This window comes from Nyctibius grandis, chromosome 10, assembly GCF_013368605.1.
Source record: "Nyctibius grandis isolate bNycGra1 chromosome 10, bNycGra1.pri, whole genome shotgun sequence".
Classification (NCBI taxonomy): domain Eukaryota; kingdom Metazoa; phylum Chordata; class Aves; order Nyctibiiformes; family Nyctibiidae; genus Nyctibius; species Nyctibius grandis.
Genome location: NC_090667.1, coordinates 13,214,862 through 13,239,572, shown reverse-complemented (window position 1 = coordinate 13,239,572; position 24,711 = coordinate 13,214,862). Strand labels below are relative to the sequence as shown.

Below are 24,711 nucleotides of genomic sequence, written 5' to 3'. Positions count from 1 at the left end.
CTCTTCTCAGTGACATCCCTGACAGGACAAGGGGCAATGGGTGCAAGCTGGAACACGGGAGGTTCCGCATAAATAGGAGGAAAGACTTCTTTCCGGTGAGGGTGCCCGAACCCTGGCAAAGGCTGCCCAGAGAGGGGGTGGAGTCTCCTTCTCTGGAGACATTCAAAACCCGCTTGGACCCATCCCCGTGTGACATGGTCTGGGTGACCCTGCTCCGGCAGGGGTTGGACTGGATGATCCTTCGAGGTCCCTTCCAATCCCTGACATTGTGTGATTCGGTGATTCTGTAACTGGGATCATAGTGGGAGTGACTGGGACCACACTCGGGGCAACTGGGATATACTGGGAGTGACTGGGACCACACTCGGGGCAACTGGGATCATACTGGGAGTGACTGGGACCACACATGGGGCAAATGGGATCATACTGGGAGTGACTGGGACCACACTTAAGGCAACTGGGATCATATTAGGAGTGACTGGGACCACGCTGATTGCATCTACGTTCATATTGGGAGTTACTGGAACCAAACATGGGGAAACTGGGATCATACTGGGAGTAACTGGGACCACAATTGGGGCAACTGGGATCATACTGGGAGTGACTGGAACCACATTGGGGAACTGGGATCATACTGGGAGTGACTTGAACCACACTCGGGGCAACTGGGATATACCGAGAGTGACTGGGACCACGCTGGGTGTAACAGGGATATGCTGGGTGTGACTGGGAGCGACTGGGACAACACTTGTGGCAAGCGGGAACATACTGGGAGTGACTGGGAACATGCTGGGTGCAATTGGGTTATACTGGGAGTGACTGGGACCACGCATGGATCAAATGGGATCATACTGGGTGTTACTTGGACCACACTTGTGGCAAGTGGGAACATACTGGGAGTCACTGGGACCACTCTGTTTGCAACAGGCATCATACTGGGAGTGACTGGGACCATTTTGGGGACAACTGGGATATACTGGGAGTCACTGGGACCACACTTGTTGCAAGTGGAAACATACTGGGAGTGACTGGGAACATGCTGGATGCAACTGGGATCATACTGGAAGTGACTGGGACCACACTTGGGGCAACTGGGATATACTGGAAGCGACTGGGAGCACACTTGGGGCAACTGGGATCGTACTGGGAGTGACTGGGACCACACTTGGGGCAACTGGGATCATACTGGGAGTGACTGGGACCACACTTGGGATAAGTGGGATCATAGTGGATTGACTGGGACCACACATGGGTAACTGGTGTCATACTTGGAGTGACTGGGACCACGCTGGCTGTAACTGGGATATACTGGGAGTGACTGGGCGTGACTGGAACCACAGTTGTGGCAACTGGGAATATACTGGGAGTGACTGGCACCACGCTGGGTGCAACTGGGATATACTGGGAGTAACTGGGACCATGCTGGGGGCAACTGGGAACACACTGGGAGTGGCTGGGACCACACTTGGGGCAACTGGGATCATACTGGGTGTGACTGGGACCACACCTGGGGTAACTGGGATATACTGGGAGCGACTGGGACCACACTTGGGGCAACTGGGATATACTGGGAGTGACTGGGACCACACGTGGGGTAACTGGGATATACTGGGAGTGACTGGAACCACACGTGAGTTAACTGGGATATACTGGGAGTGACTGGAACCACACTTCTGGCAAGTGGGAACATACTGGGAGTGACTGGGACCATGCTGGTGGTAAGTGGTGCATAGTGGGAGTCATTGGGACCACGCAGGGTGCAACTGGGATATACTGGGAGTGACTGAGACCATGTTTGGAACTACTGGGATCATACCTGGAGGGACTGGGACCATCTGGGTAAACTGGGATCATACTGGGAGTAACCGGGACCACACTGGTGACAACTGGTCTATACTGGGATTGACTGGGACCACACTCGAGGCAACTGGGATATACTGGCAGTGACTGGGACCACACGTGGGGTAACTGGGATATACTGGGAGTGACTGCAACCACACTTGAAGTAACTGGGATATACTGGGAGTGACTGGGCGTGACTGGGACCACAGTTGTGGCAACTGGGAACATACTGGGAGTGACTGGCACCACGCTGGGTGCAACTGGGATATACTGGGAGTAACTGGGACCATGCTGGGGGCAACTGGGAACACACTGGGAGTGACTGGGACCACACTTGGGGCAACTGGGATCATACTGGCAGTGACTGGGACCACACCTGGGGTAACTGGGATCATATTGGGAGTGACTGGGACCACACGTGGGGTAACTGGGATATACTGGGAGTGACTGCGATGACATTTGGGGTAAGTGGGATAATACTGGGAGTGACTGGAACCACACTTGGGGTAACTGGGAACATACTGGGAGTGACTGGAACCACATTGGGGAAACTGGGGTCATACTGGGAGTGACTGGGACCACACTTAAGGCAACTGGGATCATATTGGGAGTGACTGGTACCACGCTGATTGCATCTAGGATCATACTGGGAGTTACTGGAACCAAACATGGGGAAACTGGGATCATACTGGGAGTAACTGGGACCACAATTGGGGCAACTGGGATCATAGTTGGAGTGACTGGGACCACACTTGGGGCAACTGGGAACATACTGGTAGTGACTGGGACCATGCTGGGTGCAGTTGGGATCATACTGGGAGTGACTGGGACCACACTTGGGGCAAATGGGATCTAACTGGGTGTGACTGGAACCACACTTGCGGTAACTGGGATATACTGGGAGTGACTGGGACCGCGCTGGGTGCAACTGGGATATACTGGGAGGGACTGAGACCATGCTTGGGCCTACTGGGATTATACTGGCAGTCACTGGGACCATGCTGTTTGCAACAGGCATCATACTGGGAGTGACTGGGACCATGTTGGGTACAACTAGGATGTACTGCGAGTCACTGGGACCACTCTTGTGGCAAGTGGGAACATACTGGGAGGGACTGGGACCATGCTGGGTGCAACTGTGATCATACTGGGAGTGACTGGGACCACACTTGGGGCAACTGGGATATACTGGAAGTGACTGGGACCACACTTGGGGCAACTGGGATCATACTGGGAGTGACTGGGACCACACTCGTGGAAACTGGGATCATACTGGGAGTGACTGGAACCACATTGGGGAAACTGGTGTCATACTGGGGGTGACTGGGACCACGCTGCCTGTAACGGGGATATACTGGGAGTGACTGGGCGTGACTGGGACCACAGTTGTGGCAAGTGGGAATATACTGGGAGTAACTGGGACCATGCTGGTGGTAAGTGGTGCATTGTGGGAGTCACTGGGACCACGCAGGGTGCAACTGGGATATACTGGGAGTGACTGGGACCATGCTCGGAACTACTGGGATCATACTGGGAGGGACTGGGACCATCTGGGTGCAACTGGGATCATACTGGGAGTGAGTGGGACCATGCTGGGGCAACCTGTTCCAGTGTCTCACCACCCTCACAGCAAAGATTTTCTTCATAATATCTCATCTAAATCTACCCTCTTTCAGTTTAAAACCATTACCCTTCATCCTGTCACTAGGACGAGGGGGACCGGTTTTAAACTGAAAGAGGGGAGATTTAGAGTTTAGAGATGAGCTATGTGTGCATTTCTTCACAGGACAGAAGTTTTGAGTCTGTTCCCAGAATGAAAAAGAGCACAGGAATTCCAAGGAGTTTCCCGATGGAGGTGAAAAATCCCAGTACAAAGGGGGCTGTGCTGACAAAGTGTCACGATCTAAAGCTGGGCCGGCTATTAAACCTGTGGCAGATGCTCTCTGTTAGCCCTTCCCACTCCCCCCCCCCCCACCAAAGGGAAAGGGAAAAGGGAGAGAAACTTATGGGTTAGAAAGTTAAAACAGTTTTAATGAACTATAATAAGTATAATGATAGTACTGGAATAATCCAATATATATATAAATATATACAAATATATACACAAAACCAAGATTGAGCTCCCCCGATGTCGGCCACGTCCCCACCGGCACTGCAGGGCAGGCTCCGGGAAGGCCCAGGCTGGGCCCAGCGACGGTCGAGAGCTGGATTCAGGGATGCTCGGATCGGGATCGGGGGCAGCAGGAAAACAGACAGAGTCCTCCTTGGACACCAGCCATAGCAGAAAGAGAGCGAGACCCTCGTGATCCCCCCGCTCTATACTGAGAATGACGTGTATGGGGTGGAATACCCTCGTTGGTCAATTTTGAGTCACCTGCCCTGTCCGCTCCTCCCTGCAGGTGCGACCCCCCTGCGGGTCTTCACTCGTAAGCAGGGAGGAATTCAGCAGTGACCTTGGTTTCTCTAAGACTAAGTACAGCCAGAGCCTTTCTGCATAACATCCCTAACGGTGCCTCAGTGATAACTACAAACTTCGAGCGTTATCAGCCCTGGAAGCAGACGCTGTCTGCAGAACGTGCAGTTAGTGTCAGAAAGTGCAGTTACTTTGGGGAGACCGAGCTGAAAGGAAAAATCACTGAAAGGAGAATTGGCCTGGTTTAGACCAAAGCAGGACACTTCTGTACCTGGGTTTGTTCTGTTTTGCTTTGTAAAGCCTTTCACACTGAACTAACAAACACTGACCATGACTGTTGTGGATATTGGGTTGCATATGTTGAAAAGTGGTTTGGTGGTTGTTTGTTTGGTTTGTTGGTTTTTTTTGTTCGTTTCTTTTTGTGTTTTTTTGTTGTTGTTGTGGTTTTTTTTTAAAGTAAAATTCTGTTGACAAACAGGTAACTATGGTAGTGGTCTGTCATCTCGTTGAATCTTTTCCTTAATTTGCAATCAAATGGAGGTGTTAAATACAATCTGTAGCAACACCCAGTGTTTCTTGAAGGACAAGGCTTCCTTATTTCTGAATACAAAATGCTCCTATGGTACAATAAACATTGAAGTTCTTCGAAAGAGTTAGTAAGAGCAGACTGTAACTGGCAGGTGGAATTTAATGACTTTCATTAAGTTTACAAGATTAATTAATGTAGTTCTCTAATAGGAGTCTTTCTGAATTTAAAACTTGCTTTTCTTGCTTTGAGAGAATTTCTTGAAAGAAAAATGGTTGTGCTGTGTTGGTCGCCATAGAGGGGGAGGAGAGTGCTCTCTGGGTTGTGAAGGAATGGTCAAGATGGCAAAGGCTCCTCCCCACTTCCCACCTTCTGGTGAAATGAACTGGTGAGATGATGCTAACAAAACTTCTTATCATTTAGAGGTCATCTAACACATATGTCTGCCTCCCTTGCAAGGTCTGAATACTCCAGGAGCTGCTTTCCTTCAGCTAAGGCTCGCCGTTCTGTGGGAGATGCTTTCTTTTAGATGAGGTGGTTGGTTTTAACAATACCTCCATTGGGCCTGTTTCTCATGCTGTCAGCTTTGTATCTGTCTCCTGCTGGGATTGCTCAAGCTGAGCATAGCATATATGAGTGCTCTTAGCTAGCCTGGTCTTCTAATTATGTGTTGGAGTTTTTTGCTTAAGAGCTAAAGAATTGTATTTAGAATTCTTAGTACCTCTTTCTCTATATGAGGAAGGTCTGTTCTTAAATGTTGTTTTTAAGGTTAGAGAGGTGAAGAATGTCAATATCTTCTGGACTGCTTAATGGAAAACATTCTGTGCTAACCTCGGTGTAGGTAACAGAAGAGCCAAATCCTTAATTATTCACATTCTGAAAGGTTTATCTGAGATGAAGAGACTGCTTATCGCTCCAGTAAATGCCACGAAGGAATTGGTTTTTGCTGTGAAACACTCAAACATAATTTTTATGGTCATTAATAATCTCAAGGTAAAAACCAAAACAACCCGCAAACTTTTAATGCAACTTGAAATCGGTGAAGTGCTCTTGGATGGGACATACAGGCTAGGAAACTTGCTAAGATAACGAGTTTTATAATTATAGAAACAGCAGTTTCAACTACTGCAATCGGCAGATGCGAGAATCAACTGAAATACGTAGTCGCTTTAGCTGTAAGTACCTTTCGGCGTTGTTTCCGAGCTGTTCCTGGGCTGCAGGGTCTGCTGTGTGACGGCGTCGGTCTTTAGTCGATAATTTGTGCTTGACATACAAGCTACTAGTAGGGGGAAGCTGGGTACCTTGAGTAAGATGTCTCACGGATGGGAGTAGCACGCTATAAAAGAAACTACATCCGTGGTGTGTCTCTCTTCTGCTCGTGCTTACTCTTTAAAAGGGGCTTGGCTTTAATGCGCTTGTACCCATGCAAGTATCCTAAACTTCTCTTGCTGTTTGTAGCTGTTGCTGAAGGAGGTCAGTCTGTTTAGATGTGCACTGCACAACACCCCATAATAGTTGATAATACTTTTTTTTTTTTTTTCCTTCCCCTCTACTGACCTTCTGGACCTCAGTCCATGGGATGGAAGGGATTGCTCTGCATGGGACACAGAACGCGATCAACCCGTTTAACATCCCTTCCCCTTCATGTACTTTCGCTGGGCCAGGCTATTTACTGGTTTCAGTTTTGAACTTCCAAACTACTGGTATGTTTATTCCAGCTTGCCTTATCTGCACATACCCGGAGCTGAATTGTCGGTTCTCTTTTTATCGGTGTACTATGTGCGGTGACGGTATGAAACTTAAGCAAGCCTTAGTGTATAATTCCTGATATCACCAGAGTCTCAGAAGGTGATGCTGCTGTGGCTGTACTGTTTTATCGTTGCAATATCCTTTGATGCTCTTTTCTTAGCTTGATTTAGTGGTAGTTGATTCTTCACCTGTCTAGCTGGAACAAAAGAATAACAGGATGTTATTGCCTAGAGCAATTGTTTATGTCAAAGCGTGCTCTCTGTTAGACCGCTCAAGCATTTTCACATTGGCATCCTCAAAAAAAAGCTGTCTAGTCGCCCAGCAGATACTGCCATTTTATGTTTTACATTAAATTAGCCATGCTGGTTTGGGTGTTTCCTTACATCCTGTGTGAATCTTTTCTGTCGAAGTATAGTGGAAGAGCAAAACCAAAAGTTGAACCAAAGATTAAAATAGGAAAGCCAATAAAATTAATGTTTCAATACTAATCAAATATGTACTCCGAAGAACCCTACTCCTAATTAAAAACCTTTCTCTTTTATTGCTAAACAATTATTTGAATTGATCTGAATTTTATGTTGTTAGATTATCTGAGTGTGACTCCAATCAGTCACCTGCTGGAGGTTTGGGATGTGTCAGGAATCCTTTTTCAACCTGAGAAAGGAATTGCAGCTTGCTGAAAACTCCTGTAAAATTGTTTGGACTTGAAGAATTCACATTAACCTCAGAGAGAGCCTTTATAGCCACCGAATTAGATAATCGCATGTTCTGTGTTGTTGTTCTTCCTGCTTCAATGAGGAGCAGTTGATAGTTGAATTACTGGATGTTGCAGACATTAATGACTGGCAAAGGTAAATGCCCCTTGCTGGGGTAACATTACAGTGTTTCGATGCACAAAATGAAAAATGTTGATCTCTTTTCTCCCCCTCCCCTGACTCAGGTATAGGCAGCAGCTAAAACTGGTGAGGTGACAAGTTACAACTCTTTGTTATAATCTTGTTGTGAATCTTCCCGCATTTAGTTTGTGTAGGAAATATCTTTATCCTTTGCAGTCCGTGGAACTGGCAGCGCACTCTGCACGCACACAGACGCGTATGTAGACACGCGTGTGCGCACTCGGGCTGCGGTCTGCCTGCAGGGGCTCGGGCTCGGGCCACACTTACCGTTCTCTGGTCTGGTCCGTGTTTTGTGCTATAGTCATCGCCATGTCACCGTTTCTTAGTTTATGCCTTCTTTCTCGCCCTTTCCTTCTGCATGTGCCTTTTCTTCTGTCTTCTGCTCTTAGACTTCCATCAGTGAAGTAGGAGTCTCTCTCCCAGTTGTTACTGGCATCATTTTCCTACCGTGTGAATTTGGGAAGGGTGGGGGCGAGAATGGACAGTGTTAATACCTGTTCTTTATAGTCCTTGATTGTAAACAGCTGTAACCCAGCCAAGACCATTGTATTCTGATAAAGTTGTGAGCAAGTTTTAAACTCCTTAAAAGCTTGAAATTTCTTTCCAAATGCTGTTTTCTTGCCCAAAATGGGCATTTCAAGAACTTCTCACCTTAATACATGTTCATTGAATCTAGGTAGATTCGTAGTGACTTTTGTGGAAATAAAACACCAGCTTCTGGAAGTGCCGCTTTATTAGTTTGACTCTTGCTTTGCTGCGTAGAGAGCACATTTTAAAGCTATTTTAATAGGCATACATAAAAAGGATTTCTGTGTTACGATCAGTTCAAAGTGTCACAGGCTGGCAGGCATTGCCTTTAGAGCTTGAGGTTATTAATTGTCTCCATATCAGCTCAGAAGCCTTCTGTTTCATCATCTTGTTTCATACTCTCTGTTAGTAAATGGATTCATGGTTAGAGCTTGTGAAAATGGCACATGTTAGTAGACTCAGCTGTTTTGACCAGTTAATCTTGAACATGTACTTTAGAGTATACTAATATGATTAACAATAGAATAATGAGAAGACCTGGGAGTTCATAATAAGGTAACGAACTGGCTGATTGAGCTCTGTAAAGGATGCTTTGTCTGACTTAATCAGACCAAGTTCAGTCTCTGTAATATGTGGTAGCCTTATCCTTCCCACATACACCATCCCTCAGCTTTAAAAATATTGTATAACCCCTAAAAATAATTTATCCTTGAATTTGTCAGGAGCAGACTAACAGATATAAAGACTGGGTGTCATTTGCACTTCATTTGTACGGAATCAACTCCCTGGCAGATTCAGTGCTTTAACAAATGCTGCTCCTTTTCGCACACTGTTTTTACCTGATTCATGTTGGGGTACTTGTATTCTCCGAGGGCACACCTTAACAGTTCGCAGTTCTGGTGGTGAGATAAATGATGTGCTTCTGGTTTGTACAGGATGCTGTGTTGTGGGCCATTATTGTGTTCCCTTCCCTTCTCTTCCCTGCCACCCCCCGCCCCGCCTCCAGCCTCCAAAGCGGCTGGCAGTCAGACGTTGTCAAAAGAAGCTGGACATCCTTGCTCCATCTGTATAAACAACCCCTGTACGACTCTGTGCCCAGAGCTGCTGCCTTTGGTGGGCTGTCGTATTGCGTGTCCCTTGGAAGTGCACGTCTGGGTTAAAGAGCAGCTGGGTGCTAGGGCATTAAACCTGTAAGGCTCCTGGTGTGTTCAAAGCAGCAGTGAATGCTCTTGTCTCTTCAGCTGTACAGATGGAATAAATCAGAGTGACCCCTTCAAGTGACCGTCAGGACTGCAAAAGCATGAGTAGACATTTATGGCCAGGAAGAGACCCTTGGGAAGATAAATTGGTGTGAGAGAGCAGCTCCATAGACAAGCTGCAGCGCTGCTGTACCTAGCTGGCGTGTTTCTGGCTATTGACTAGGTGCCTGTCCCTTCCTACGCAACCAAAACCTATGCCACTGGAAGAACCACGGTGGTGGAAAAGTAGCAACGTGAGCTTGAGGGTGTCTCCAGTCCCTGTAGAAAGTGTAGAAGAGGTACAAGCTGCAGCCTGTGTGTGTCTCGGACCACGAAAACACTCTCAGGCTGAAGCTGCCCGTGGATCTCCAGGAGCAGTTACTGGTCCACCATTTCTTGTAGGAGTGGCTACAAAGGGGGCAAATAAGGATCTCCTGAGCAAGGTGAATGAAGAAGAAAAGGTTCAAAATTGCCTTTGAAACCACAAAATTTTGGTTTTGAACCTATTCCCTGTAGATACCATAATCAAACACGTGATGCTTTGTCTCTGTGCAGAGCTTGCATCGCCTGATCTTTGGCTGCGTGAAATTAGCTTCAGCCAGTCCTGGAACTCTTTGGTTGTTGATGGCTTTGAGATCAGTGTGTTTGGGGCAGCTTTTGTGAGCTGTAGCAGCAGTTCCTTAGTGATTCCGCCCGTCATCAGTGTAGGGAGAAGGGGTCGTATGGTCCCAGTGCAGACTGGTGTCCTGTCAGCAGGCCCGTCTGCCTGTTCAGGATGTGCGCGGTCACAGCATAACGGGTCCTTCCAGTGTGAGGCCCTTGTGACTCTATTTGGATCTCGCTGTCTGAATTTCTCCTGATCCGCCTCACGCACTACCGTGACCAGAGAATGGGAACCTCCTGTCTTGTGTTGCCCTTGCATGTTAGTGTGGTTTTTTTTCCTGAAGTTTCTAGTCATTATAGCTTGGAAAAGGAAGACGTGGACCCTTCAGTATCATCTGTCAGTTTTAAAAATACACAAAAATGTGTGTGGTGCGTTTTTGGGGGGTGAGAGTGGTCAGTGGAAAAAGTGAAAGTGGAAAAGGAGATGTGTGGGGAAGATTGTTGTGAACAATGCAGAATTTTTGTGGAACTGTTTTTATTGATGTAGAAGGATATTCCTACCTGGCAGTTCATAAGCAGATGTCAGCTTGCTTAGTTGTTCTGCTGGACTAGCTAAAGTCCTGTAGCTGTCCTAGTTCGGCCCCGACCCCACACAAATAATACTCTCTCTTTCAGCCAGGCGTATTTGAATCAGCCTTCAGCATGCCAGCCTCAGGCTTGCGGCCTCTCGTTTCCTGAGGTCATGTACAAAGCACCTGGTCTTTTTGTAAAACAGCATTCAGATAAATGGAGATGTGTATTATGATACAAGTAAACTAGGTGATTAAGGCAACTTTAAAATCTGAGGAGTGTGGATCCTACTTCTGGGATCTTCCCCGTGTAGACTACGTTGATGCCGTGTTAAGCCTGACTCTGATGCCTACGCCCAAGAGGAGCTAATGGTCTTTATTTTTCTCCTGCTTGAATAACTGAGAAAAGCTGGTGGTCTAAGCAACGAAATGCAGCTGCAAGAGAAGGCATTTATCTTGTAGGGCAGTGTATCCTACACCAAAGTCTACTCTTGGTCTTTTTCTGAGGAGGAGACAGTGAGACTGTTTCTTGAGCTAGATTCTGCCAGTTGGGTCCCATGGGCCAACTGAGGACCCTCCTCTTGTTGGGAGAGGGTAGTGGTGCGCTGAGTGAAGGGCAGTAGTGCTCAGTGAGAGTGAAAATGCACACGTGGTGCTCTTGAGCTTGAGTAGTCTCTGAAACTCGCTGATGTTGAAGGTCACTGAAGCCAAGTAATGGATGGAAGGTAAATTTGACACTGTTTTGGCATGTTAAGACAAGGGTACCTATTTTAGGATATTTGTGATATATAAAAATACTAACAAATGGCTCTTCTGAATTTGATGCTGACACAGTTTTATACTTATTTTTTTCTTAAATCTGGTCAGTTCTGTTGCTGTCATAAAACATCCTGGTAACATTATGTGCCTTAAAGCCTGATCATGGCTAAGAATTTGGAAAGCTTAGGACACGTCCTAGTGGTCAGTGCTGGATGAGGTTGGTTGTTAGGTCTTTCTTTTCTGAACTGTTAGATTTCCTAGTAGGACATAATTTTTCTTGAGGTGAAGGTGGAAGATGGACTCGTGATTTGGCTGGAATGGTCTTGGCCATTGCTGTCCGTAAGCGGGTATTGTCGATGTCCATCTCAGTCCCCTGGCAATCACCTCTGACTACAGAGGGTGGGAGAAACTTGCTTACCATTTTTTTTTTTTTTTTTAAATTTTATTTTTATGTAGTGGTTTGTTTTCGGCTTTACCTTGTTAGTCAGTAGTCTCTGCCTCAGGATTAGCAAGCAATTCTATCCGTTAGCTTTACGAACCCCTCCAGTTGGTATTAGTTAGGGAGTCCAGCCCTGTGGTTATATAGGAGAGCAATGATAAAGCAAACTTTCTGAGTACTTCTTGCGGGTCTCCTTTTCAAAGCCCTTTCAATGACATGTGGAATTCAGGAAGGCCCCAGGGAGGACATCTGCTGCTTCCCCCATTGCTCTTGGTATCTGTTTAACTCCTTAAGAACCGAGACTGGGTCAGCTTTCCTCACTAGTGTCTCTGGCTAGCCATTGCCTACAGACAGTCCTTCATCTGCAAAGCTTTCTGCTTTCCAGAGAAACAGTGCTCCTCTGTCTCCTTCCTCTGACATGGTCACAGCTGTTGGGATTTTTTTCCCCTCTTGAATTCAGTAGCTCATCAGATAAGCCATGTAAGACTCTGCACAGCTATATGAATTAACAGGAGGAGTGCAATCACTTATGTCACTCCTGTGAAGCTGTAATTTGAATCAAGTGTAACTGAAATAGTTTTCTGGTTTTTAAAAATTTCATACCCTGCTGCCCTGTCATTTCAGAAATCCCAGTATTTTGAGCGTGGCCTCTGTGTACTGAAAAATAAAAATAGATGCAGGGATTCTTTATTGTTGCCTTTTTCCAGAGTTCTCTACTGCTTTATTAATCTGTTGTGATAAATTTGACACACTTTTCATTCCCCTCAGGAAACAAATTTATGGTCGGAGTCTATTTCCCACTCTCTGATGAATGCCGAGATACCGTTAGGTGAAAACTTGCTTGGTCCGTACGCATTTGTCCGGGTGTTTAACGCAGGTCCCTCGAAGGGCTAGTGAGATGTAAATGGCAACCCATTTTGTGTCCTAACAGATCATGCCCCCGGGCACCAAAAATTGTCGTGCTGTTCGGAGCATGTTGTCACAAAGGTTCTTCCCTACTCTGGAGAAAACATGGCTAAGAATTGCCTGCTGAGAACCACGGGAGCTGCTTGGGGAAACTGCTCCCAGATGCTCTCCTTCCTGGGAGCAGCAGCAGTCACTGGGCTGTATGAACTGTGGCAGCAGCAGCTTGCTCTTACCGTTGCCCCGTGCAATGCGTGCTGCATCCAGTGTGATACAGGCGTATTGCAGGGCTCGCTGGGGAGAATGGTGCCTGCCACTGCCAGAGCAGCGTGGCACTTGGGAAAGAAGGCTGGCAGGAACAGCAGTGTGCTGGGTTAGCAACCCTGTCCTGTGGGGTTAAGCACCCTGACTCAAATAAAAATACCACTCCTTTGCAATGCCGAGAAACAAAATAAAATGAATTCTAAAAAAAGCCAAACCCTGTTGTGTTGACTTATCCAGTTTCTTGGATTCTGTGTCTGCCATCATATGTAGATACACGGGTGATAAGACTTCAAAAGGGGTAAAAGTAGAATAAGTTTGCTGCTGAAACTTAGAGCTGTTTCTATCAAACAAAATAACTTTGTTGCTTAGTCTATAGTTTTCAGTGTAAATTCAGAATTATGCCAATAATTGCTTTAGCTTTATAAATTAAAAATAGATCTGAAAAATAAATCTGAATGCATGTTGAATATGTTCGTTTGTATTTTAGGAGAACCCGCAAATTGTCAGGGTGAAGGTTACAGCTGTCATTGGCCTGGCCAAGGATAGCTTAGGAGCCAGGTAAGAATATATGTTGTCATCTTCGTTTAGCCCGTGCCCAGGGCTCAACAATAACAGTTTTTCTCTCACCCACTGTCCCTTTCCCAGCTGAGGAAGGAAATTGGGAAAAAGAGGGAGACTCGTGGGTTAACACAAAGCACACACAAGTGTACTTAGCTACAGGTTGCAGCAGGTTGTCCAGGAATAGTAATTGTCAGCAATGAGGGGAAAAAAGAGAGGCCAGAAGAGAGGAGAGCAAAAGCAGCCCCACCTCTCCCCCCAGCCCTCCCTTTTGTAGTGACCTTGCTTGTCAATGCTGTAGAACACAGCTGTGGGCCAGCCTGGGTCAGCTGCCCTGCGTTTAACTGCTGATGGCCCTGATCACCGTGGCTGGCCACACACTGAGACAAAATCCCAGTGAAACCAGGACAGAACTGGAGACAGAGAACAGTGCCCTTTTTACTAGAATAAGTAAACTTAGCAAAATAATTACCTTTTGTTGCTTTATTCCCTGTTATCGTTAGGTTGTACGCTCAGTTGCACGAAGATGTAGGTTTGCAGAGGCAGATGAAGTCTCTGTTAATTTAGGGCTGTTAATGACTATAAGGATGTCTATAATTAAGCAGCTCTCATAGTTCAGTAGGGATACAGTGGTAAGAGGACTAGGTCCTCAGTACGTGTTTATGTTAGACCTGTAAAGGTGAATCTGGTTCCTGGGGAAGGTATGTTTTATTAAATTGGGTCCTCTTAAGCTCTCTTCCATTGAGGTTGTGTAGGCAGAATCTTTCTCTGGACACTGACAGGTCTCTTACCTGCTGCTTTTCAAATATTCCTGAGGACTTCAGGCCTTACCACACTCAAGCTGTACTTCTCTGCTTTTATGATGTCCTAAAATAAGTGAACCGAAACAGATACTTCAGACTGAGTTGTGGAGTAAATCTTAACTGTGCTCTCTATAATGCCACTCTTTGTTATGTCTCCACATGACTTTGCCTTGCTCTCTACCGAGCTCAAAGCCAAGACTATGGTATTCATAGCTCTGTTTGTACACGTTTAACGCATTCAGTTCGTTGCGGATCGCTTCATTCATGTTAAATGTGATTCTAAATATGGATGGGTCTAAGTGTTTTCTTTTGAAAACCCTTGATGGAGTCTAGCATGCAGGCTGGCCTCTTGTATTGACTTTGATTCCGCTCACACTTCCTTTCTCTTTGTTGCAGGAGCTCTTGTGACAATCTTGGCTCCCAGCCATTAAGTGCTGCTGACTTTGGAAGGATCATGAAAAGTGTCTTTCCAAATATGAAGGCCCGTCGTCCAGGCACAAGAGGCAAATCAAAATATCCTTTGGTGGAATGCTTCTCAGTAGCTACTTCTGCACTTGCCTGAAGAACATCTGTCGCTATGGCTTAACTACCAGCTAAACGTAGAAGTGTTGTTAAATAAAAAATGCGGGCACTTTCCCAACATTCTTTAAACATTATTAATTGTGGTAGTGTTAGGTTGCAAGATACAACTTCAGAAAGAACTTTAAATTTAGGTTCTGTCGCTTAGTTGTCAGAGGAGCGAGGAATCAAAGCAGCTTTATCATGTAGTGCAAAGGTAGATGTTGGAATAAAGGAACTTGCCTTATATATATGCAGTAACTAATATTTCATTGGTAGTACAGCTCAGAATTATCAGAACATTTCTTGCTCTTAGATTATACTTGTGCACACCAGTAATTTGGAAGTTAGTTGTAAAGCCAAAGATCCTTCTTAAGCTGTGCTACAGATATTGCATAAAACTGCCTCTCCTCAACTGTTAGTATTGCTTGAAAGAGAAGAGGGAACTGGGAAGTCATCCCAAAAGCTGACTTGAGACTTGGAAGGCACGGTGCGAGGCTTGCCCTGCTGTAGGGGGGAGATGGCTTCCTTCACAGCGTTGTGCAGACTTCCTGAGAGAAGAAGGACATTTCGGAGCAAGAGCTTCTAGGATGGGGAGCACTGTCTCTCTCCCTTGACTGCAGAGTCTTGTTCTCTGTGTCCAAAGTTGGAATCTGCTTCCTTCCCTCCTTCCCTTTGTAGAGAAATAGTCCATGCCAGAGGTTGTGCAAAACCACGACCCCGTTTAATTGTAACTTAATACAAACCTTAAAGTACTTAAAAAACGTGATGTTGTCATAATGCAATTAGGCATAATTGTTACAGGCAGAACTATACGCAGTGAGGTCTTGGGACAGATGAGGTTATCAATTAAGAGGCAACCACTGTGAAGAATTTGGGGCAAGTGCTGTGCAAAAGAGTCTGCTTATACCATGGGTGGTTCTGCAGCTTCAGTGTAGGGGCAAGAAGCTCTGCTAGGAAAGAAATGCAACAACCAAGTCTAAAGGCTACAAGGATGTGAATTTTTCTCAAGCTTTTCTGAGACTGAGCTGCAGTTTGTCTAGTCTTTAGCACGCTGAGGTGTTCATTTAAAAAACAAAAACTGTTAGTGATTTCCAAAGAAAGTAGTTTTTTCATCAGCAAGAATTTTGTCTTTTCCAAGTTGAGAATTACACCTTCCCGTGAGAATCCCTCGAAGCCATCGTGCAGTACCGTAATACCTGCTGCCTGCTGCCTCCGCCAGGGTCGGCTCTGGCTGCGTTCTGACGTGCTGGGTGGGCTCAGCCACTGCAGTGAGCAAGGGAGGGAGAGCAGTAAAAGGCCAGAAGGCATCAAGGTGCTTGTAGGCTCTAATTAAAAACCACTCAAGAGAAGTACCAGTAATGATCTGGACTCAGTGTATGCTGGCCTTGCCAAGGTCTCACTTGAAGCGTGCGCTTACAGAGAGAGTTAAACGCTAGCAAGCAGCCCAGAATTACTTGTCTTCCATAGAGGAAAAAAACCCTTCCACGTAGTAGTAAATGGAAAAGTTGTGTTTCAGTTGAATTGTTTCATGAAATACAATGTTGGGTTGTCTAGCAATGGAGTCCAAGACTTAGTAGTGATGTTTTGGATAAAGCTGTAGAAGTTTTAAGGAAGAAATGCTATGTAATTGTAGCTTGACCCAGGGGATCTCTTTTCAGTTCTGTTTCCTAAGTTTCTAATCCAGGATGTTAAAATGTGACCTTATCGCACTCTTACCTTAATAGTTAGCCTCCTTACATTTATTTTACTGTAATTATGCTGCAGTGCAAGCAGCTGCAAACTCTGTGGTCTAGGAGAAAGAAATACAGACATATTTACAGAACGCGAAAAGTCGGTGATCCTGAAAAGGGTTTGTGTGTCGCAGAGAAGAGACACTGTATGTGAACTGCCAGAGTGATGCTGTGGAGAGGAAAAAGGCTGATTTGATTTTTATAGCTATAAAGAAGTGAGTAAGAGTAATGGAGAGAGCATTGTTTTGTGTGCTGATTTGATGAGATCAATGGAAGAACAAATCTGGGTATTTGTGTCCGTATTTTTACAGAAGAAGAATTATCATGGGTGGGGAGAGAGCCCCAAAAATTGTGTGGAATCTTAGGAAGAAGTGTCCTCATCAGTCACTTTGTCTTGTCATGGGGAACTTCCTCAGCTTGTGGGAGTCCCTTAGGAGAAGGAAATGTCAGGAAATAGAGCAAAAAGAAGGGGATGGGGGGAGAACCCGTGATAAAGTAAAACCTGAATTTGGGAACACATTTTTTAATTGTGATTAACTTCTGGAAATGTGTTCTCCATGCCATTTTAGGGCTGGTTTGGGAAGGAAGTTTATTCCAAATTTATGTTAATGATTTAAATATTGAGTAGCAAATTGAAACTACTTGGCGTGGTTTAGTGGTCCTTCTAAGACCCTGTGAAATGAAGTTCATCGTGCCCAGCATCGCTTGCTCTGCTGCGTAGGTGGGTAAGCCCAACAACCTGCCCAAGAACACGGCCCTTTATAGGCTCTTGATTCTGGCTGGCTGTGAGACTATGTTAATGACAGTAATTCTTTGATGTGTTGTTGAGTTTGCTTGTAGAGCTTATGAGGGGTATCAGAGGAATTGCTGCCCTTCCCTCCTATCCCCAACTAACGAGCAGAGAAGATTTAGGCCGTAATTCTTGTTCACATGTTGCTCCAGTGGACTGAGGAAGAAGGCGGCTTTTGTGCGTATGCCAACACTGCCCAACCTTGACTTTCATAAAACTGGAGATGGGGTGTGATATAGGCTTGCTTATTTCTATGTATTTGTGCAAATTAACATTTATTATGTTGTTTTTCTGTCAGAAGTTTTCAAAACAAATTTAAGAGCTGTGTACTTTTTAAGATTTTTCTTTGCAATACTTATATTCTGAGTCAGTTTGATGTTTTTCTGTAAAGTTCAGAATGAATTGCAGTGGTGTTTTAAAAAAAACCCAACTAATTTAGGAGGTGAAGCAGACTTTCACAGTGTTGCGACACACAAGCTGTATCTTTAACTCTGAATCTGTTTTGGTTTTACTGTGTGTATATATATATATATATTTTTTTTTTTTTTTTTTAAAAAAAAAAGTCAGTGCTAGGGAGGAGGAACCCCGGTGAAAGAAGCAGTTCCTGGGTAACAGTGGCTGCTGAGTTGACAAGACTGTGGATGCAGGGAGCATCAATTGTTGGTGGTCCAGATACTAGGATTCTCTCTGCGATTTTCTTCCAGAAATGTCCGTTCCATGTGATGCCTTTGGAAACAACCAGTAGATGAACGTTAAGGCATTTCGTTTTGAATGGTGCTGATGTTGTGATCTCATTCTCACAGTTCCATGAAAAACCCTGAACATACTTCTTCAACTTTTTGTATGTTTCTGATCATCATTTGCTCTCTAGTCTTGTTTTCATGCCTTAGTGACACTTAATAGTTAAAGTAACCTTGCCTTGTTTGTTTGTTTGTTTTAGCTGGATGGGGCAGAGCCATCTGGGCAGCTGCCAAGTGCTGATGAGGAAGTTGTCTCTGGGGCCTGCTGGCTTGTTTGTGACTGGGCCCAGAGCGTGCTGAGCCAGCCTTTTGATCTGGTCTTGGACTGGGCTCGTTTCCTTGTAAAAAGTCACTGTATTGGTACCAAGTCAATGGCAGCTTTAACAGTAATGGCAGGGGCACCAGCAGGTAATGAGAAAACTTAATGTTGAATCAATGGAAAGGGGGATCTTTTTCTAAAGAGTAATAACATCTTGGTTTGAGGGAGCGCTTCTCTGCAGGGCAAATTCTAAACACTGACTCTGAGCGTTGAGCGTGCGTTTATGTGATTTTAGTCCACATTGCTGCAAATTACTTTTCTTGCAGGTACCTGTCTAAAGAGATGTGAATATAAGCAGTGGTCTGGGGTTTAGTTTGTGATTCTCCCATTCCTCCGATGAGGACCCTGGTCTTTTAAAGCACTTTAGGGCATGGTTAACTTTAAGCATGTGAGTAATTGTGCTGGATTGATGTGCTTTGCTAGATCAGGAGTTTGGTGCCAGTCCAGCGGTGGTTTGCAGACAGACGGCTGCTGTAGCTGTGTTTCTGTCTGATAACTTGTCCTGATTTGGAAACAATTGTCTGTCTTCATTTTCTCTCAAGAACAGATTTTCTTCCAGGTATTTCTGATATGTCAGATGCAAATTTTCCTGAGATGTTTGATGAGTGTCAGGTCGTACAATCACGTCAGCTGCTGTTGTGATTGATGCCATTAGAAATAAGGGCTGGAGGGGGGCATTGAGAGGGACAGGAGACCCTTCTCCGGGGGCAGTTGTGTGACTGAGATTCCAACACTCGATTTCAAATCTTCGTTAAGGATCAAGGTAAAAAGAAGAATTATTTTGTATTTTGCTACATCAGATGAATTCCAATTCTGTTGAGTCTCTGGGAAAGCTTACACGCAATGTGATTGTTTGTACATCTACTTTTGTGTTCTTTGCTTCCCTGTTCGTTCTCAAAATGAGTCACTTAATCATTTAAAGTGTGTTTTTTTTGTAGCAGTGGGTGAAGTAAATTACGAAAATGAAGGATGAGGAGGGAAGTGCAGGTGCACAACATGCCCCCTAGACTTCCCTCTGGGAAGTTTTGCCCACAGCTGTCAAGGAAAATTTGTTTGGACTAAGGCAACTCTCTTGACTTAAGACAGGTGATTTCAAATGGAAACGGGTGGTCAGGGCTGTGAAGTGGGGTGATCCCCTTCTGGATCATGTTCTTTCTGCTCCCAGCTCTCTTTTCTTTATTGCAGCTTGGAACTGATGGGTGGCAAGGGCAGGGTTTGCTGCCTGTGTACGCTCCTTTTTTTACCTGTTGTTGCTTGGCTTCGTTGGTTCTGCTTGCCGTGAGCTAGAAGGAATGCTGGGTGTATGTACAGCTCTTCCACTCCTGTAGCTTCTCCCCGTAATTCCTTCAAGAGAACATGGTTTCCTTCAAGGAAAAGGGCAGTTATTTCCAATGCATGCCTTAGGGGCTTGGACAGTCATTTCAGGAGATGTTCTTTGTAGAATGGCAAATAAACTATTTGCATTGGCCTTCATCGCAAGGAGCTACAGTGTCTGTGCATTAACTGAGGAAAAAGCAAACTTTTACCCTCAAAGAAAAATGTGTTGAATTTTTTTCTCACAAACGTTACTTGCCTTTGGTGTTTGGCCCACATAGCTGACTTGTTTTCCAGGAATTGCAATATATTTGGGCATTTCACTGCTCTGTGAAGATGGAATTGTGAAAGGGGAAACATTGCAGTGTTGAAGCTCTCATGGTGCATGCAGACTGTTGCTGAGAGGGTGGGCTCCCAGAGCACAGTTGCCAAGCATGTACTGGGTATCTAAAACCAAATACTTGCCCTAAAATGGTGTTGATTTAATTTATAAGAGTTTATTTTAAAATAAACTGTAAAATCTACAAAATGCGAATGATGTTAAAGCATTTTTAGGGGGGCAGTTCAACAGGGTTGGTTGGTCACTGCGAGAGCACGCGAATCCTCTTGATTGTTAATAAACAAAAGATGATGAATGTGATGTGATTTTGTAAGTGAAATCAGCACCAGCTGCACTGATGAGACTGACTCCCTGTTCTTCTCCCTGGAAGCACCACTTGCTTGCTTGTGATCAGCAAAGGCATTGTCTCCAGGAAAAATGTTCTCTCATTCTAATTCCCATAGTTTTTTCACCTTTTCCTTCTTTTTTTTTAATTTTTTTTTTTTTCCCTGGACATTTCTCTTCTTGCCCTTCTTTCACCACATCCCTCGTCACACCCAGGTTGTGATCCATTCTGATATCATATGTGTTGTGTTTAATGCCTTGGCCATTAGATAATACCATCTTCTCAGAGCTGCTCCTCTGTGACACAGACCCACAGCTTTCTGGAAAGATTTTTCATTTTCAAAGCTGCCTTAGACATGGATAACAAAACAGAACCCCAGCAGATGATTTAAGTTTAAAGGTTTGTCTGAAACTTACCCGCTGCCCTCTCCTGTCAGTTCCATGAAATGCATTGTTTTTGGATTTTGCCGACACAAAAGCTGCAATTTGGGATTCTAGAAACAAGGTACCAGTCCATGGTGTTTTAGCAGCTAATGCCCAACCTGTCTATCAGATAGAGGTTTTGCCACAAACGTGGAAATAAACTGAAACACTGAATAATTTGAGCATGAAGTGGATGGGAGCACCTTGTGGAGGAGGTGTTCCCAGAATGGTTGCGGAGGTGCCTGCCACGTGTTCTGGGTGGTTAGATACAGAAGTGGCACTACAGCAGACAGGCTGTGCATGGTTATAATTCATTCTTCTTCTTTTGTATTCAGGAATAAAAGGGATCCCCCAGCCCTCAGCTTCTATAGCTACTGCTGAAAGCAATTCCTTTCAACGGCAAGTGAAAAGTCTGCCATCTCCTGTTGATGCCCAGCAGCAGCTGCAGCGTAAGATCCAGAAGCAGCAGCAAGAACAGAAACTGCCGTCTCCTTTGCCAGGAGAGTCTCCAGCAAAGAAACCAGAAGGCACCGCAACCAAGGGTGTGACCAGTATGTCTAACGGAAGTCCTGCAGTTCTGTCTCCTCCTGCTGTTGGCATTGTTGTGGCAGCTGTCCCCAGCCCAATACCCGTAATGTTCTCCAGCCGTTCTCTAGAGAAACCGCCTTATGCGAGGGTGGTAAATTGCCAGTGACTGAGCAGTGGTGTCAGTGGGACGGAAAAACCGTTTATGTTCCAAGGCTTGGGTCCCTTGACACTTTTCTGTCCCAATGACTCTGTTATGCCATGAGTTACGGGATCGATACAGAGGCAGCAGAATTCTGACCCCATAACATAGGCCGAGTTAGTCTTTGAAGTCGTTGACAGTGGAATGTCAGCTAGGGATAATTAAGGTTATATGTGGGAATAATTGCCCTTGAGATGAAGTTTAACCAGGTGACAGAGCTGACACCAGTTGTGTGGGTCGCTGAGTCCCTAATAGGGAATGTGAATTGGCTTTCATTGGTCCAGCACATTTAGTGACAGCAGTGATTTTATTTTTGCATGAGTGTCTGTAGCATGGAACATCTTTGTCTTTCAGCCTTGCAAAACTGGGCGAGGGGGGAAGGTTATTTGTTTTTAAGATGTTAGCTGAGTTGTGGATTTCAATAGGTAAGCCATTTTTTCTGCCTGATAGGGGGTTTGTCTGGCTTTTGAAACCTTAACAATGAGCAGTGCTTTGAACGCATCCTCTCCTCTTTAACCTTTGCGTGTCTGCCTTTGTTCCATGTGCTGAAGGGTTGTATGGGAATGACCCTTTCATTAGCAGGAAAGCAGAGTAGTGTGTAGACCAGTGCCTCATGCCTTAAAAATTGAGGCCACATATTGAGGTCTACCAATCGTTAGGCAAGACAAATAGAAATTGTCTTGTATGTAGTTAAATAGCTTGTTTTGTTCCAAACTGACCTTCAGTAGCTTTGGTGTCTTGAGCTGTGTTGTCCTTCACCTTTTAGACGCTTGGGGATGAGGTGATCTGTGGGCTTTGAGAACTTCCTTGCTTTTTGTCACCACCCCTTTTCTTTCTCTCTTTCTCCAGGTGCCAAGGACCAGGCAGTTGGTGACGTCTCCAAGTCCTGTGGGATGGTCCGATAGCAAGGTCCTGACACTCGATGTTCAGGTGGTCACTCAGCACATGCAATCGGTCAAGCAGTCAGCAAAGACTCCCCAGAAGGTTCCCGCCAGCCCAGCTGGTGACCGCTCTGCCCGGCATCGCTACGTGCAGCTCTTAGTGAAGCCAGCAGATACCAGTGCTCTCACCGTCCGCTCTCCCACGCCGGTGCTCTTTACCAGTAGCCCAGTCACGACTGTTGTGCCGCCTCCGCATGTGAATTCCTTAACCGTGGTAGAAATGACAGCAGTGTGTCTTGCCCCAAGCAGCAGTAGTGTGCCCGTCAACCAGGCGCCTTCCATTGGCAGTAGTGCAGGAGCAGCAGCAGAAGGGAGGACTGGTCCACAGATGAAGAATGTATCTGTTGTTTCACTGCAGTCTCCAGGATCCAGGCCTAGCACTGTTGTAGCTGCGCCTGCGGTCCAGATCAAAATGGAAGCAGAAGCATTGCTGGATGAGAACTCAGTAGAGGGTCAAGAGAGCTCCGACATGTCTAAATCCATAAAGGTGACCCCTGCCCTGCCTCCTGCTCAACTAATTAATTTTGTTGCAGCCTTGAAGGATTCGGCTGATGAGGTCATGGAGGCAAAACCAGTTAAGGGCTGTGATCAGGGAGCTGAAGAAGCAGGGACCAAATAGAAAACACAGTCTAATGAGATGACACTAGTTTCTTCAGCAGGCAATAATCAAAGCACTCTGAAGCCCTCAGTTGCCAGTCAAAACTTGTCCAGCACCACCATCGGTTCCCCTCCTCCTGGTGAGTCTACGATTAAAGTTAAAACGTGCACTAAAAGTCCAAGAAAGCGACAACCTTCTACACGTCGGGATTCCCAGGTAGCACCTGTAAAGAAACTACTGGTGGAGCAGCTTCCAGCTGGTAGTGCTGGGGAGGGTCAAAAAGCAAACGGTGTTAAGAAGTCTCCAAAGGTTGGATCGTTGGCTAACGGTGACAATACAGCAACACGTGCTCAAGTTGCCAGCACGGTACCTGTGAAGGTACCTGTACCTTCTGCAGCTGCAGCAAACTTAGCAACAGAGCTTTCTTTGAGCACCAATTTAAATACCAGTGATTCTACTTGAGGGCAGCAGCTTGCATCAGCATCATCTCCAGATACAAAAGAACTGGAAGGAAACACGTTTGTCATAGAAAATGATTCCAAATCTGATGGCAGCTTTAACCCAAATACATGGCACCATGTCACCAACACCTCCGACTTTGTGAGTTGTGAACAGCAGCCAGATATCGGTGTTAGGACTGTTGCAGGGCACTCTGGCTCTGGTGACTCACGGGAATCGGCACGGGAGCCAGTGCCCTGCGAAGGCACGCAGCAGGATGTGTACAGCCAGCAGATACAGAGCAGCCCCAGGACTCCTCCTGGGGTCAGATGCAAGCACAGTCTTCAGGTCGGTTACCTCTGCAGCCTGAGCTGAAGGAGTTTGAACATACAGTCCCTCAGGCAAACGAAAACTTCTTTTGATTTGATGATGACCTTACCCAGGACAGCATTGTGGAGGAGCTGGTGCTCATGGAGGAGCAAATGTCCATGAATAATTCTCACCCTTAGGGTGGCTGTCTAGGAATGGCACTTTGGAGTCAGACTGCAGCTCAAGGAGCTCCCGTGTCATCTCATCCAAGCAGCGCACACTTCTACCGTTCGATCCATAACAGCAGCGCTCCAATTCACACTCCCACCCCACCCCGACTCCAACACCCACCTCTGAAATGATCGCTGGCTCTCAGAACGTGTCCCCAGAGAGCCCTTGTTCGAGGCTGGCTCAGACAGCTCCCGTAGGCGGCGCTCTAGGAAGCAGCCGGCATGCGCCCTTCGGCCACCGCATTCGGACTGCAGCAGCAGTGTCCCTCCAAGCCCCGGGGAATGCCGAAACCCGTTTGCATTTACTCCCGTCAGCTCCAGTGTGGCTTACCGTGATGCCAGCGTGATATGGAGTAGCCCCGTGAAGACAGTGCAGCGGCCTATGGCTACCCATCCTGACAAAGCCAAGCTGGAGTGGGGGAATAACGGCTGCAGTGGGGGCAGCAATTCATCGGTTGCAAACCACGGCATCCCTAGGAGCTGTCAGGAGCTGGTGGAAGACGGCGTCAGGAAGCGTGAGCCCCGCTGTCCGTCGCCAGCGTGATCTCGGTGGAAGCACTGTTCACCCTGTCTCAAATGTACCGCACTCTACCCTGACACCTTTTGGAGGTCCAGTGGCTCCTGAAGTTCACGATGTACTTGCCAATGTCTCTGCAGACACCAGTGCCAATAACAGTGCAAAGAAGCCAGTCGGTCCCGTTGACTGTGATGATGCAGGCGGCCTTCCTGTCTCTTCAGAAACAAACACACACTAAAAAAATAGCCAACGTGTTGTTAAACAACCTTGATTGTGATGGTGATGATGCAGTGAGAGGTTTGGGAATGAACAAGAGTGTC

General features: G+C 46.0%; 1 pseudogene; it reads left to right on the top strand.

Moving 5' to 3' along the window:
* The window catches only part of LOC137668053 (DNA-binding protein RFX7-like), a 31,303-nt pseudogene extending 6,885 nt beyond the window's left edge, over nucleotides 1–24,418 (top strand).
* Nucleotides 24,419–24,711: the final 293 nt, after the last annotated feature.